Raw genomic sequence first — 15668 nt, 5'->3', positions numbered from 1 at the left:
GCTCCCGTGTACGTGGCTGGCACCCTAGCTGCTGAGCTACAAGCCTGGAGCCATGGGCTGAAGTCTTGCATGTGATGATTCAGCTCAGGGAATTCCCTAGGAATTCTTATACTCCAATGCTCAGATTAATAAGAAATGGGCAGGATTTCATATGCCAGCAAGGTCTGGTGACCTGAATAGGGTCTAAGCTTGTGTTTGCTCAGACTGGCACAGAATCTCAGGATGTGACTCCCAAGATGATCATCATCTTGTACACCATTCTGTGATTTCACGGGCTCTGTCATCCTCCTTTGTCTTTCTTTGCCATGGATGAGGACATGCCCTGACTGAACAAAAACCTGGATTTTAGGAACCAGTGACTTTTGAAGATGTTACACTGGGTTTTACTGGGGAAAGTAGGGACTGCTGGACCTGGAACAAAAATATCTGTACAGGGAAGTGATGCTAGAGAACTACAGCAACCTGGTATCAGTGGGTAAGGCTGGCCTCTATGTCAGTGAAGATCTGTGCTTTGTGTGAAATGTGGGTCTATTTGGGATTAAACTGCAGGGATCACAGTGGAAGTGTTATGGCCCTGGAGCCTGAGGAAACAAGTGTAATTTTTCACCTGTAGGATAAGGACTTACTACTGCCTAATCCATTGCTCAGAGCCCCCGAGTACTAGGCATGTGAGTCTGTTAAGGATGTTTGCAGCTGCAGTAGTGTATGATTCCTGTTTTTATAGTAAGAATTACATAGGATGTGGTATAAAATGTTCTACCAGGTCAAGTGTATCATCATCAAAGAACCTAATCCCTTGCATCTCTGGCTACTGTGAATCTTTCCATCTTCTGGTTAGTCATTGTATGCCTGTGGCTTCAAACAATTCTGCATTCCAGGCAGAAATAAGGGAAGGGGGTAGCGCTGGCCTGCTCCTTTTCACAGCTTTGCATTTAACAAGAAAACACAAGCTTTTCCCAAAAGTCTCAGCTAACCCATCTCCCTTTGTGTGAGTGACTGGAACTGGGCTAAGAAAGGGGATGGATAGGATTGTGGTCATCAGAAGTTATGTCATGCCATCACAGGGAGGAAGGTGGAAACAGCTTGTACAGCAGCAGGGCAGCATTTTCTCCCAAACACAGACCACCCCTGCAAGCCCTGTCTCTTTTCCTTTGAGCAGAATATCAGCTTTCCAAGCCAGATGTGGTATCTCAGTTAGAGGAAGCAGAAGAATTCTGGCCGTTGGAGAGAGAAATGCCTCAAGATACCTTTCCAGGTGAGAACCAGGCACATGGGAAGACCTCACAGGGAATGGATCAATTGATTAGTCTGGGACCAATGTTTTGGAAAAGAGTTGGAGAAGGTTGGAGTGATATAGTAAGTAACCACAGACATGCAGAACCAAGTTTTTCTGTGGCTCCAAAGTTAGTGTCCTACTTGGTTGAAAGGGAACCTGTTACTAGGCAGGTGGTATATGTGTTGACAGTAGGGGCTCCCTCACACTGTTCCATTCATTGTCTGCATGCCTCCCCCTCATGTAATCATTTTTAAGTCTGGTGTGTCTGTAGCCAGACTTCTTTTTATGGGTTTAGTGCACATGTATAAATTTATATAGATGTTTTGGGGGTGTATTATACTCTATACAGACAGGTCTGCTTCACTCTTTAACAGATTCATTGTAGTCCACGTTTTATTTTTCTTCTCTCCCCTTGGGAGACATTCCAGTTGTTGGAAAAAACTTGCTTGTATACAGTTTTTTGCACATACAAGTTAGTTTTTCTGTCGGCTAGATTTTTTTCTTTTTTCTTTTTTTTTTTTTTTTGGATACTGGAGCTTGATGTACTTGCCATAAATTTGGTTACATTCTCCCTGAACTGAATCCAAATAGGCAAACAATCATGCAGACCTAGGGCACGTGTCACAAGTAAAGCTGCTTTAGCAGGTGTGGTGGCAATCCTGGGTGCATCAGTTATCTGTGCAAGAAACATGGTTGATACCAGTTAACTGTAGGATTGACTAAAGTGTAAGCTAAAAATCTGGTAGCAATAAATATCTAAAATCCTATAAAGTATGTATAGCTCAGGCGCATGAGTGCTTTTTGCCCTCTCCATCACCAGGGGAATTTTATTTTTTTTTTTTTTCCCTGAAACAAAGTTTCATTATGTCACCCTCGGTAGAGTGCTGTTGTGTCACAGCTCACAGCAACCACCAACTCCTGTAATCAAGTGATTCTCTTGCCTCAGCCTCCCAAGTAGCTGGGATTACAGGCACCTGCCACAACGCCTGGATATTTTTTGTTGTAGTTGTCATTATTGTTTAGCTGGCCCATGCCTGGTTGGAACCCACCAGTCTTGGTGTATGTGGCTAGTGCCATAACTGTGCTATGGGTGCCGAGCCTTAATTTTTTTTAAGATTTGTGGGTTTGATGTGTAAAAAAAAAATAGCATATTAGGTTTAGTTCACATTTTTCTCACAGCTGCCAGAATTGCATGTTTTATAAATTTATATACTCTTAGCATTTTTTTCTTCTGTGAATTTGTGTATTTTCCCTTGTTTGTCTCCTTTTATACGTGGTAATTAATATTTTCTGGATGTTAATATTGAAATACTATATTCCAGACCTTCTATCTTTATGTAGTCTCTCTACAGAAGTTCTATAATTTCAAGTATTTTTTTTTCAGGTCTGCTTTTATTACCGTTCTAAGTTTTGTATCATAAGTACGCCAATAGTACACATACTTTTGTGTATTCTAGTATTTTCAAATTTGTTTTTTGGTTAGTTCAGTTTATCTGGAGTTTCCTCTGATACTTGGTGTGGGGTACAAGTTCTTTCAGCACTGTTTACTGTCTATGTTCTTTGTTCATTGGATGTTAATTGTTTTTACTTTTTGGAAGAAGTTATGTAATTGCATTCACAAGAACTTCCAAAGCATTATGAAGCTGAGAGTGTGAAGAGTGGATGTCTGATTTCCATATTTTGATGCGCATGACACTGGATTCTGCTTTGATTCAAAACAATTTTTATCTGGATGAAGAAATAGTCATCTAGTCTTTTCTAATGAATGAAAATCAGTAATATCCCCAGTTTCCCACCCAGAACCTACCATGGTGGTCATAGGGATATTTTTTTCCTTTAAGCAGTTAGCATGGGGACATAATAGACATAGAAGTACCCTTAGTGTAATGTGTAGCTGGAGTCTGTTGACTTTTTTTTTTTTTCATGTCAATGCTGATAAATTACTTTAGGGAGGTGGGTTTTTCTTTGCTATCTTTTTTAGCTTTTCTATCATCAAGGTGTGCTGGCTAGAAAGCACACTGCATGCTTTGCCTTCTCTTTGTTCTCTGTGCTCTGATTTAAATACCACTGTAATTACCCACTTATGGTTACTATGTGAAATCTGTATTTGAAATCTGTATCTGGCCCCCATTTTTGATGATGAACTGTTCACCACAGAATAGTGGGGGTGTGGTCTCTGTGACTCCTTTTCCTCTTTTTCTCAACTCTATTTCAGGTTTTTCCATGTTTTAGCTTGACATCTCGATGTTTTTTTTTTTTTTTTTCTTTTCCACATTCAGAGGCCTTTCTCTTCTCTTCACTGAAAATGTTTCTACCCATTGGCACAGGTAACCGAACTATATGTCCTCTGCAAGGTACCCTGCAATGCAAGCACTTTGTGTCTGTCTGCCCATTGGTTTCAACCTTGATCATCTAGACTCCTAATGTCCCTTCTGGTCTTTATGGTTCTAGATTGCTCTGGATGGGACAAGTTAGTGTCTCATCCTCCCTAGAGCTTAAGTCCCATATCCTGCATGGGAAACCTCCAGGTCATGTACTTCTGGATATAGTTCCCTAAATCTAGCTGCTCTGTGGGACACTGTGCGTGCCTATGGTTCTATACATAGGGGAAAGGTGGCTTCACAGGTGACAGATTGAGGGTTGGTGTCTCAGAGTTATAGGCTGTGTGAGGGGAAGTTGTGTGAAGTTAGGGAGCTCTTGTATTCTGTGCCTGAGATGATGGGTGCCCAGTTAATCTCTGCTTTGTCACAGAGTTATTTGTTAGATGTTTTACTTCCTCTCCTTTCCTTCTTTCACCTCCCAGATATTTACAGAGAGTCTCTTTCTGTCCCATGCAGTATACTAAACACTTGTGTGAGAAACTAAAGCCTTAACTTAAACCCTGCCACCATACAGTTCATAATCAATTTGATGGCTGTTTGTAAGCCAATAGCACAGATAGAATAAGTTGTAGTAAGTACTGAAAAGTAAAAGAACTCAGTGGAAAGGGGAGAGCTATGAGAAATTAGGGAAGAGAGACTCTGCAGGGGTGAGATTTAAGCCAATAAGGGAAAATAAGTGTGCCAACATGCAAGAGTGTTGGTGAAAAGAGCTTCCAGAGTTGGAGACGTCATTTGTAGTGACCATGAGATGGGAAAGAGCTTGGCTTTCTGAAGAACAGTAAGTTGCCCAGTGGGGCAGGAGTAGATAACAAGTATAAAGAGGGGCATGTGGTTTGGCATAATCAAAGTCTCATTGGCTGTGAGGGGACTGCTTTGCATTCTTGAGAGGGGTTGAGACGTACCTTTTCACGGCTCCCTCTGGGTAGCTTGTGAAGAAAGAACTGAGGTACAGCACTGTAGTAGACCATACGCCTTTAAGGAAAGGAGAAGCAAGGGCTAAGCTTGGAAACACTCAGCAATTATAAGAAACACCTGTAACATCTTGGTACTATTAACACCTTGGTGATAAGGGCATGGGGCAGGAGGGCCACAGTAGCACCTAAGAGAGAGGTCCTAGTACCAGGCTTGAGACTAAGAGCAGGTTTAGGGAGAAGCAAGTGTGGGTGATTCATGAGTGGACTCAGTGGGGGTAGGTGAGTAATTGGTTGAGGATGGTGAAGGAAAAGCAGCCAAGAATTCTTCATAAGTGAAAGGAAGACTGAGTTCCTGTGATTATTTATAACATGTACTTACTACATACAGTGGTCCCCCAATATCGATGTGGGATTAGTTCCAGGACCAACCTTCACACAAGATACCAAAATCCACAGATGTTCGAGTCACTTATATGAAATGGTTTAGTATTGACATATAACTTATGCACAGCCTCTCATATGGTTTAAATCAATCTCAAATCATCACTCATAATGCTTAATACAATGTAAATGGTAAGTAAAGTAGTTGTTAATACTGTGTTGTTTGGGGAATATTAACAAGGGGAAGATTCTGGAAATGTTTAGTATGGACACAACCATCCATTGATTTTCCCCAATACATTCAGTCCACAGTAGTTTGAATCAACAAATACAGAACCCATGGATATAGAAGACCATCTGTACATTCTTTCTTATATGTCATTATCGTATTTTTAAAATGTGATAAGGGAGAAAATTTACTTCTGAATTTTTGGCATGAACCAAGGAGAGCTGGTAAACGCATGGACTTTTTCAAGGGGTAAAAGTACAGGTTTTTTTTTTTTTTCTTGTCTTTGGGGTTTTTGTTTATTTGTTTGGCAGGCCCTGGCCTGCCTGGTTCAAGCCTGCCACTCTTGCTGCACAGGGCTGACATTCTAACCATTGACCTATAGGTGCCCAGTCTACTTTTTAATGTTTAAATAATTTTAAACAAACTGTTTACATAACACTACAAAGTCACAGCTTTTGCCTTGATTTTGAACTATCCCATGTCTTGACTGGTTCTGTTAATAAAGAGTTTGCATGAGAAGGAAGTAAGAGACAGCTAAAGAGGTTTGCAGGGCGGCACCTGTGGCTCAGTGAGTAGGGCACCAGCCCATATACCAAGGTTGGCGGGTTCAAACCAGTCCTGGCCAAACTGCAACAACAAAAAAATAGGTAGGTGTTGTAGTGGGTGCCTATAGTCCCAGCTACTCCGGAGGATGAGGCAAGAGAATCGGCTAAGCCTAAGTGCTGGAGGTTGCTGTGAGCTGTGATGCTGTGGTACTCTACAGAGGACAAGAAAGTGAAACTCTGTCTCATAGCCGGGCATTATGGCGGTGCCTGTAGTCCCAGCTACTCAGGTGGCTGAGGCAAGAGAATCACCTAAGCCCAAGAGCAGGAGATTGTTGTGAACTATGACATGACAGTGCTCTACTCAGGGCGACACAGTGAGACTCTGTCTCTAAAAAATAAATAATTAAAAGCTCTATACTTCTAAAAATACTAATAATAATAAAAAAGAGATTTGCAAAGCCAGTTGAGTGCACCCATTTGACCTCAGAAGGAGATCCAGTCAGCACATAAAAATGTGTTTGGAATGGCAGCCTTTATTGTTGGCTGAGACATTTATCCCTCACAGAGGTCTCTTCATCCTACCACTAGCATGGCTATCCCTCATTAATGGACAGTGAATTCAAAGGTGGGCCTTTTTGGCAACTCAACTTGTGTACTTTTCCAGCTTTCTGTGTTCACAAGAATGACAGCCTAGGCCCTGGTTGTTGAAGTACAAAGAAAACTCGATAAATGCCATATTCTCAAGAAAGCACTGAATGGGTAGTGATGCTGTGAAGGTAAAAAATGTGCTGAAGTAAATTTTATGGCAGTCACACTTCAGCTTTCAGTTAGTGTTCATCCCAAGAAGGCATTGCTCTGTGTGGCTATTGGGTAGAATACTTGAAATAGAAACTAGATTTAGTCATTAGGGAAGCAAGGCAGGGAAGGGACTATTAATGAAGGTTATGCTTATAGGAAATCCTACAAGAATTTAACACTTTTTACTTATCAAGTCATTTATTAGGAAATGAGCTCTAAAAATAAGGATATGGCATTCTTTTCAAATCTAAGTTTTTGCAAAAAAATAATTTAAGGAAGGAAGTAGTTTAATTGGGAGAGAGATGCCTCTGTAGATTCCATCCTTCATGTAGCCCAACAGAATCACATAGACCATAGAGTTAACATATATAGATATAGATATAGATATAGATAGATAGATAGATAATGTAGGAAATGAGTGGAATACACTTGTTTGACAGAAAAGACAACTCATCTACAAACAGAATGGAATAAAGGCCACTTTCAGCTCAGCTTGTCCTTTAAGGAAAGACTCACATGGGAGATTAACCTTCAAAGACTATGAATGAAGTTCTTTTCATGAGTTTTTTAGCATCTGAGAACTCACACGGGGAAAAAAAATCTCAGTAATATCACATCAGGAAAGATTCTGGTATAACTCAGACTTGAGAGAATTCATACTGTAAAAGTTCTTAACAGGCAGTGATTCTGTCTGAGAATTCTGAAATGATGATAACATGCAATTGCTGTGGGAAAAGTTGTATGCATAGCTCTCCTACTCAGCATCATAGAAGTCATACTAGAATAGCCTAAGAATGTAATCAGTGTTGGGAATGCTTCAGGTGTTATAGAAGTCACTGGCAGGGTGCCCAGAGGATGACAAAGTGGGAACCCCTTCAGTAGGAGTCCTCATTGTTTTCAGCATAAGAGGACTCTTATGAGTGGAGATGTTCTGAATTGAATCTCTTCAGGCAAATTAACTGCCTTAGCCCTCACTTTATTTAATAGAACAAATAAATTTACCCTGGACAAGACAGGTGGATTGCTTGAGCTCAGGAGTTTGAGACCAGCCTGAGGAAAAGCAAGACCCTGGTCTCAATAAATAGCCAGGCCCTGTGCGCCGGGGAGGCTGAGGCAAATGGACTGCTTGAGCCCAAGAGTTTGAGGTTGCTATAAGCTATGATGCTAGGGTGACTAAGTGAGACTGCCTCAAAAAAGAAAGAAACTTATGATAGAAAGAAACATTTTGAATAACGTAAAGGTAATGTTTTATCTTGTTTTTTTTTTTTTGTTTTTTTTTTTTTGAGACCGAGTCTCACTATGTCACCCTAGGTAGTGTGCTGTGGCATCATGGCTCACAACAACCTCAAACTCTTGGGCTTAAGTGATTCTCTTGCCTCAGCCTTCTGAGTAGCTGGGACTTCAGGTGCCCACCATAATGCCCTGCTATTTTTTGGTTGCAGTTGTCATTGTTGTGTAGCAGGCCCAGGCTGGACTCTAACCCAACAGCCTCAATGTATGTGGCTGGCACCCTACTCACTGAGTTACAGGAGCCGAAACTTATCCTATTTTTTATATCATACAGAACATAAGCCCTACCTAAAGGTTCGGTAACATAAGTGTATAAATGTAGTAAAAAAGATCTTTACTAGTTTGTTTTACTCTCACCTCCCATATTTGTCTTATAAGACCTGTATAAAATGTGAGCCTCTTGTCTAGGGAACAAACACTCTCTGGCATCCAGTGTTGGCACCCAGGGCTAAATGCAAGGGCTGAATTGTCTTTAACCTTTATCTGAATATGAAGGAAAACAGACTAAACTTTTGAGGCAGACATTTTATAGAAAAAAGAAGAACACTTCCTCACCTTGGCGCTTGTTGCTCTAGTGTCCACATACAGTGGAGCTAGTGGGTTCAAATCCAGCACAGGCCTGCCAAACAACAATGATGACAACTACAATAATAAGGAAAAAGAAAATAGCCAAGCGTCGTGGTGAGCACTTGTGATCCTAGCTACTTGGAAGGCTAAGGCAAGAGAATCACTTCAGCCCAAGAGTTGGAGGTTGCTATGAGCTGTGATACCATAGCACTGTACCGAGGGAAACATAGTGAGACTCTGTCTCAAAAAAAAAAAAAAAGAAAAAGAAAAAAAAGAAATTACTAAGGGTTTTAGTAATTAAAAAAGAAATAAAGTGCTGTATAAATTGGTAACTCACCGGAAGGTTTACTTTTTTGTTTGTTTTATTTGAGACAGTCTTACTATGTCACCCTTGGTAGAGTGCTGTGGTGTCACAGCTCACAGCAACCTTTAACTCTTGGGCTTAAACGCATCTCTTGCCTCAGCCTCTTAAGTTGCTGGGAGTACAGGTGGCCACCACAATGCCCGGCTATATTTTTGTGGCAGTTGTCATTGTTTTTTAGCTGTCCCAGGTCAGATTCGAACCCACCACCCTCGGTGCATGTGGCTGGTGCCATAACCACTTTGCTATGGGCACTCAGCCAAGGTTTACTGTTAAAATGTATAATTCAGGGATTTTAAAACTATTTTCACAGGGTTCTGGAACCATCACCACTATCTAACTGCAAAACATTTTAATCACCATGGCAGGGAACCCATGTCAGTTAGCAATCCCCTTTCTATTCCCTCAATTCTTCCATCTCCTGGCAATCACCAATCAAGTTTTTGTCTGTATGGATTTTGCTATTTCATATAAATGTAATAATGTGGCCTTTTATATCCGATTTCTTTCACTTTAGCATGATACTTTCAAAGTTCATCTGTGTTGTGGCATGTATCAGTTGATTTTTTTTTTTTTTTGAGACAGTCTCAAGCAGTTGCCCTGGATAGAGTGCTGTGGCGTCACAGCTCACAGCAACCTCCAACTCTTGCGCTTAAGTGATTCTCTTGTGTCAGCCTCCCAAGTAGCTGGAATTATAGGCACCTGCCTCAATGCCTGGCTATTTTTTGGTTGTAGTTGTCATTGTTGTTTGGTGGGCCCAGGCTGGATTCAAACAGTTCTGGTGTATGTGGCTGCCATCTTAGCTGCTTGAGCTACAGGCGCTGAGCCTATCAGTTGATTTTTTCTTGTTGCCAGATACTTTGTTGTACAAGGGGATCACAATTTCTTTATATGGTCGTCAGTTGATGGCCAAAAAGGGGAAATAACACAGATGTCCTGTTATGAATAATACTGCATTCTGAGACAGGTTTTTGTAAGCATATGCTTTCAGTTCTATAAGAAATAGTTCTTTTAGGAATATTTACTAGATGGAGAGTTGGGGGGTTATATGTAACTTTACATTTACGTTTTTGAGGTTTTACCAAAGTATTTTGCAAAGTGGTACAGCATTCTGTATTGCCACCAGGAGTTTGTAGGTGTAGCAGTTTTTCCATATTCTTACTTGTTACGATCCATCTTTGATAAAAACCGTCATTGTAGTTATAAAGTATATGTTATGATGATTTTGATTTGCAGTCTTCTGATGGGTAATGATACTGAGCATCTTCCCATATGCTTTTTGACCATTTGTCTTGTTCTGTTCTTAACCTGAAGAATATCTTGGGCCTCAAATCAAAATTCAGCTGGATCCTCTTCCTGCTGAGAATCCCCTGATGAACATTGAGGTTGTTGAGGTCCTCACACTGAACCAGGAGGTAGCTGGTGCCTGGAATGCCCAGATTTGCGCTGTCCATGCTGAAGATGGGGTCCTGAGTCTTGACAGTCTCAAGGAGCTGGTATAACTGCTGGGCAGCATCCAGCTGATCCTGAGGCTGCTCATCAGAAATTTCGGCAATTTCATTATGGGAATGTGGTAGGTCCCCGAGAAGCCCTCACCTACCTTCGTGAACTGTGTCACCAGTGGCTGGAGCCTGACGTTCAATCCAAGGATCAGATGCTGGAGTGCTGGTGCTAGAGCAGTTCCTGGGTGCACTACCTGGGAAACTCCGGATGTTGGTGGAATCACAGCACCCAAAGGACTGCAAAGATGTGGCAGCCTTGGTGGAGGATGCGACTTGGATATCTGAGGAGGAAGGTGAGTCAGTGGAACAGCCCTACTGACACATTGATATTAGCCCAGTGAGGTACATATCATACCAGACTTATGATATCTAGAACTGTGAGCTAACAAATATGCTCATCTGAGCCACCTAGTTTGCAGCAGTTTATTACACCAGCAATAAGAAACTAAATATAGGTTCTGGCCGGGGCGCAGTGGCTCATGCCTATAATCCTAGCACTCTGGAAGGCCAAGGTGGGTGGATTGCCTGAGCTCATAAGTTCGAGACTAGCCTGGGCCAGAGCAAGACCCCATCTCTAAAAGTAGCTGGGTGTTGTGACGGGTGCCTGCAGTCCCAGCTACTTGGGAGACTCAGAAAAGAGAATCACTCGTGCCCAAGAGTTTGAGGTTGCTGTGAAATATGATGCCACGGCACACTACCTAGGGCGACATAGTGAGACTCGGTCACAAAAAAAATAAAAAATAAAAAAAAGCAGGATAGAACATTACATTATTCAATGTATTTCTCTCTAGGATAAGTTTCTTTCTTTTTTGAGGCAGAGTCTCACTTAGTTGCCCTGGCATCATAGCTTACAGCAGCCTCAAAGTCTTGGGCTCAAGCAGTCCATTTGCCACAGCCTCCTAGGCCCATGGGGCCTAGCTATTTTTAGAGATGGGGGTCTCGTTTTTCCTCAGGCTGGTCTCAAACTCCTGAGTGCAAACAATCCACCTGTCTTGTCCAGGTGAGACTCTGTATCAAAAAAAAAAAAAAAAAGAGAAAGAAAGAAATACAGCTACCAAGGAGACAGCTGTGGAGTTCCTGATATCCAAGTCAGTGAGTTCATCCTGTGTTTAACCTCACAGATGGATGGAATCAATTAATATCACAGAAAACAGAAGTCTTCCAGGAAACCCTCAGAATCCCTCTCTTAGTGATGATCACATCACTTGGGACTCTTCGGTGTGACTGCCACAAAACACTTTCGTAGAATGGGTCAGGGAGGAGGAAAGTTTATTGAAAAACTTCTTGGATGATGTAGCATCAGACACAGCTGAACCCAGGAGCTCATAGTGTCCTCAGAACTCATCTTCTCTCCCATATGTCACTTTTTTTGCCCTTGGTTGGCTTCACCCACAGGCAGTCTATCTCTCTGCAGGTCCTCCCATTGTGGAATTTCTCTTTCCCAAACATTCCCAAGCCTGTTGGCTCTGATTGTTTGGTTGTGGGCTGTGTTCATCCCAGATTCAATCACTGGCCAGGCTAGGTTACATCAGGTACCCCTTGATGTTGCAAGTGGAGCCAGTATGATACAAGCTTGCAAAATGTGTGGTGCCATGTAAAGAAGATCACAAGCAGGAGCCATGGTTGAGGGGTCATGGGACCAGATTGGCCTGTTTTCTAAGGTGGAAGAAAGTTGATGAAGTTTGTGTCAAGATTGGTACATGTCCTGAACGCTGGGGAAGTCCATGAGGTGGCAGGAGTGATGGAAGAAAGGAGTGCCCACATGGGCAGGGTGGAGGGCTTGGATGCTAGAAATGGGGGCTTAGCTTCACAGAAGGCATGAGGCAGCCATCTCGTCGGGGCTGGGGCCCAAGATAGTCCCTAGAGAGGGAAAGAGTGGGACCAGGAGTCTCAGCAGTGGGAGCACTGCTCCCTGTGGCCTGTGCAGAGTAAAGCATCTTGTACCCATCCAGATGTGGGAAGACAAGTACCTTGAAAAGACTGGAGGGTTGAGAGTAGAGGGGCTGAGCCTAGGAGAAGAGAAGGCAGGACCAGGGACATCACAGGGTGTGGCAGAATGCTGGTGTGCGATAGCAGAGATAGGCTGCCCTTGCCCTTCTGGAGGATGACCACACCTACTGATGTCCTCCCAGCACCACCTGCCCAGCCTTCACAGGACCCCACCTGCTGTCTCAAAGTCCCTGCCCAGCAGGAAAAGAAGCAGCAGAAGGCTACAGCCATCCAGCCAGAGATGGCCCTGCCTGAGGTGAGTGGGGAAAATCACCCTCTTCTGGTCCCAGCATCCCTTGTGAAGCAGGCCCACACTTGAGGCTTTCCACAGGTTGAGCCATTCCAAATCTCAGTTCTTAGGTCTGTGCTGGACTCTGAAGCGACCTGAATCTGAAGAGAATCCCTGCCCTCTAGCCACAGTGGCATCACTAGAGAGAGTGCATGGTGACCTGGGAGTTGAGGCATGAGACAAGGGAGAGGACTGACCAAATGTTTCCATAGACTTGAGAGATAGAACAACTTCAGGCCAGGGGTGTGTGGACATTTATATCCCAGTTAGAGTAAGAGCCCTCATCCTTCAGAAATGCATTTCTGGGATTTGCTTCTGAATAACCCAGAGCTAGGGTCTGGGTAACACAGGTAGGTCCTGTCTTGCTGACCATCAGGGTAAGGGTGTATATGTGGCATTGGTCAGAATTATTTGCAAGTGACTGATACTGACTCAAGCATAGAAGTAAATTTATTGGCTTTCATGTATTCTGGATTAGGCTTAAAGCAAGGCTGCATCCAGGTGCTTCCAGGTGATGGAAAGAATCTCTGACTATCTCCAGTCTCATAGCTCTGCTTTCTCTCATTTCTTCTCAGGAAGGCTATGTCCCATATGGGCAAGGTGCCTCTCGTCCAAGCAAAGCAAAGTGGAGGAGATCTCATCTTCCCAGATAGGACCAATCATAGCACAGCCAGAGAGACCGTCCTACTCTAGCTTAAGTGGGGAGGTAGAATTCATACAAGGAGAAGGCTCTGCAGTGGGAAGTTGTCAACCCAGGGCAGGGTAGATACAGATGTGGGTAAAAGGGAATAGCTTGCATATACTTGGGGCTCTTTGTGAAGTAGGAGCTTTGGTTCCTGGAGAAAGGACCCAGTAGACCTCTTTAGCCACAAGTGGGGATCTAAACAAATCCCCAAAGCAGGAGAGTCCCTATCACAGTGGGGTTTGTAGGAATACTCAGCCAGCTTTTCTTCTGCCCCCATTAGGAACCCTCCTGAGCAGACAACACATGTGACTTCACAGGAGAGAGTGACTTTCCAGGATGTTGCTGTGGACTTTACCCAGGAGGAGTGGGGGCTGCTGGGCCCAACACAAAGGACTGAGTACCATATGTGATGCTGGAGACATTCGGGCACCTGGTCTCTGTGGGTAAGGCCAAACCCTCCCTTTCCCTGTCCTAGGGCTGATCTGCCTTAGGGACTCCAAGTTGCGGTTTCCCCTTCTGTGGGCTGAGAACTAGGACTGGTTATTATTCCTTGGGGATCATTCCTGTCACTCAGCATCAGAGAGTTCATTCTGGAGAGAGACCATTTGAATGTCAAGAGTGTGGGAGGAACTTCAATGATCGCTCAGCCATCTCCCAGCACCTGAGAACTCACACTGGAGCTAAGCCCTACCCATGTCAGGACTGTGGAAAAGCCTTCCGCCAGAGCTCCCACCTCATTCGGCATCAGAGGACTCACACTGGGGAGCGCCCATATGTCTGCCACCAATGTGGAAAGGCATTCACCCAGAGCTCACACCTTATTTGGCACCAGAAAACCCACAATAGGACAAAGTGGAAGAAGAAACAGCCTACGTCATAGCTCTTAGGCCAGTTGAAGAGACAGTGCCTTTTCAACTTGATTCTGCAATAGAACATGCATTTGGATGGTTGGGAATTGGGACTGAATGTGAAAGAAGCAGAGGGAGGACATTCCCCAAACCAAAGAACCACTGGGGACACCACCATTCTTTTAATTAGAGTAAAGAAAATGAGGAGTTGTCAATGTATTTGGGAAAAAGATTTAATTTTTCAATCAGTTGATGTGCTACTGTTTGCTCATTCATTCAGTCCTTAAAAATTATATTAGTGGCAGTGCCCGTTGCTCCGTGGGTGGCCAGCTGGAGGCAGGTGGGTTCGAACCCAGCCTGGGCCAGCTAGACAACAATGACAAGTGCAACAAGAAAAAAGGTGGCGCCAGTGGCTAGAGCACCGGCCACAAGCACCCAAGTTGGAAGGTTCAAACCAGCCCGGCCAGGTAAACAATGACAACTGCAATAACAACAAAAAATAGCCAGGCATTGTGGCTGGTGCCTGTAGTCCCAGCTACTTGGGAGGCAAAAGAATCACTTAAGCCCAGGAGTTTGAGGTTGCTATGAGCTATAATACCACAGCACTCTTCCAAGGGCAACATAGTGAGACTCTGTCTCAAAAAATAATGATAAAAATAAAAGTTATATTAGTAAAATCTGAAAATGCTTGTAATTTTTTTTTTTTTTTGAGACAGAGTCTCACTTTGTCACCCTTGGAATAGTGCCCTGCATTATAACTCACAGCAACTTCAAACTGTTTGGCTCACGTGATCCTGTTGTGTCAGTTTTTCCTTTTTAGTAGAGACAAAGTCTCACTCTTGCTCGGGCTGGTCTCAAACTTGTGAGCTCAAGCAATCCACCCACCTCAGCCTCCCAGAATGCTAGGATTACAGACATGAGCCACCCCACCCAGCCAAAAATGCTTATGAATTTAAAAAGACAGGTACTTAATAATCTGTGCACTGATTTTGTATCCACAGTAAAAATTTGAGTATGTGGCCTAGGACTTTAAAAAGAATGTGGTTAAACTATATATTTCTGTATAGAATTTCTTTCCTTGGCCAGGAATGGTGGCTCACTCCTGTAACCCGAGTGCTGTGGGAGGCTGAGGTGGGTGGATTACTTGAGCTCACAGGTTTGAGACTAGCCTGAGCAAAAAAGTGAGACCCTATATCTACTAAAAATAGAAAACCTGAGGCAAGAGGATCACTTGAACGTGAGTTGGAGGTTGCTGTGAACTATGACACCACGGCACTCTACCCAGGGTGACAGCTTCATACTCAAAAAAAAAAAAAAAAAATTTCTTTCCTTCATCTACTTAAATATTCTTACGGTAATGTTTTCATATTTAAAATAACACTTCTCAAACACAAAGAAAAAAATTATATAATTTTTTTAATTAAAGCAACCAGCTCAGTGCCTGTAGCTCAGTGATAAGGGCACCGGACACATACACCAGGGCTGCTAAACAAGTATAACTACAACAAAAAATAGCTGGGTGTTGTGGGTGCCTGTAGTCACAGATACTTGGGAGGCTCAGGCAAGAGAATTGCTTAAGCTTAAGAGTTGGAGGTTGCTGTGAGCTGTGACAC

At 43.2% G+C, this 15668-nt stretch overlaps 1 pseudogene; it reads left to right on the top strand.

The window, feature by feature from the left end:
* The first annotated feature begins 380 nt into the window (after positions 1 to 380).
* Positions 381 to 14636, top strand: LOC128579397 (neurotrophin receptor-interacting factor homolog; annotated as a pseudogene).
* The last annotated feature ends 1032 nt before the right edge of the window (positions 14637 to 15668 follow it).

The sequence above is a fragment of the Nycticebus coucang genome, unplaced genomic scaffold (assembly GCF_027406575.1).
Source record: "Nycticebus coucang isolate mNycCou1 unplaced genomic scaffold, mNycCou1.pri scaffold_50, whole genome shotgun sequence".
In the NCBI taxonomy this organism is placed as follows: Eukaryota; Metazoa; Chordata; class Mammalia; order Primates; family Lorisidae; genus Nycticebus; species Nycticebus coucang.
Note: the sequence above shows the minus strand (reverse complement) of the source record. Positions and strands in the feature narration are given on the sequence as shown.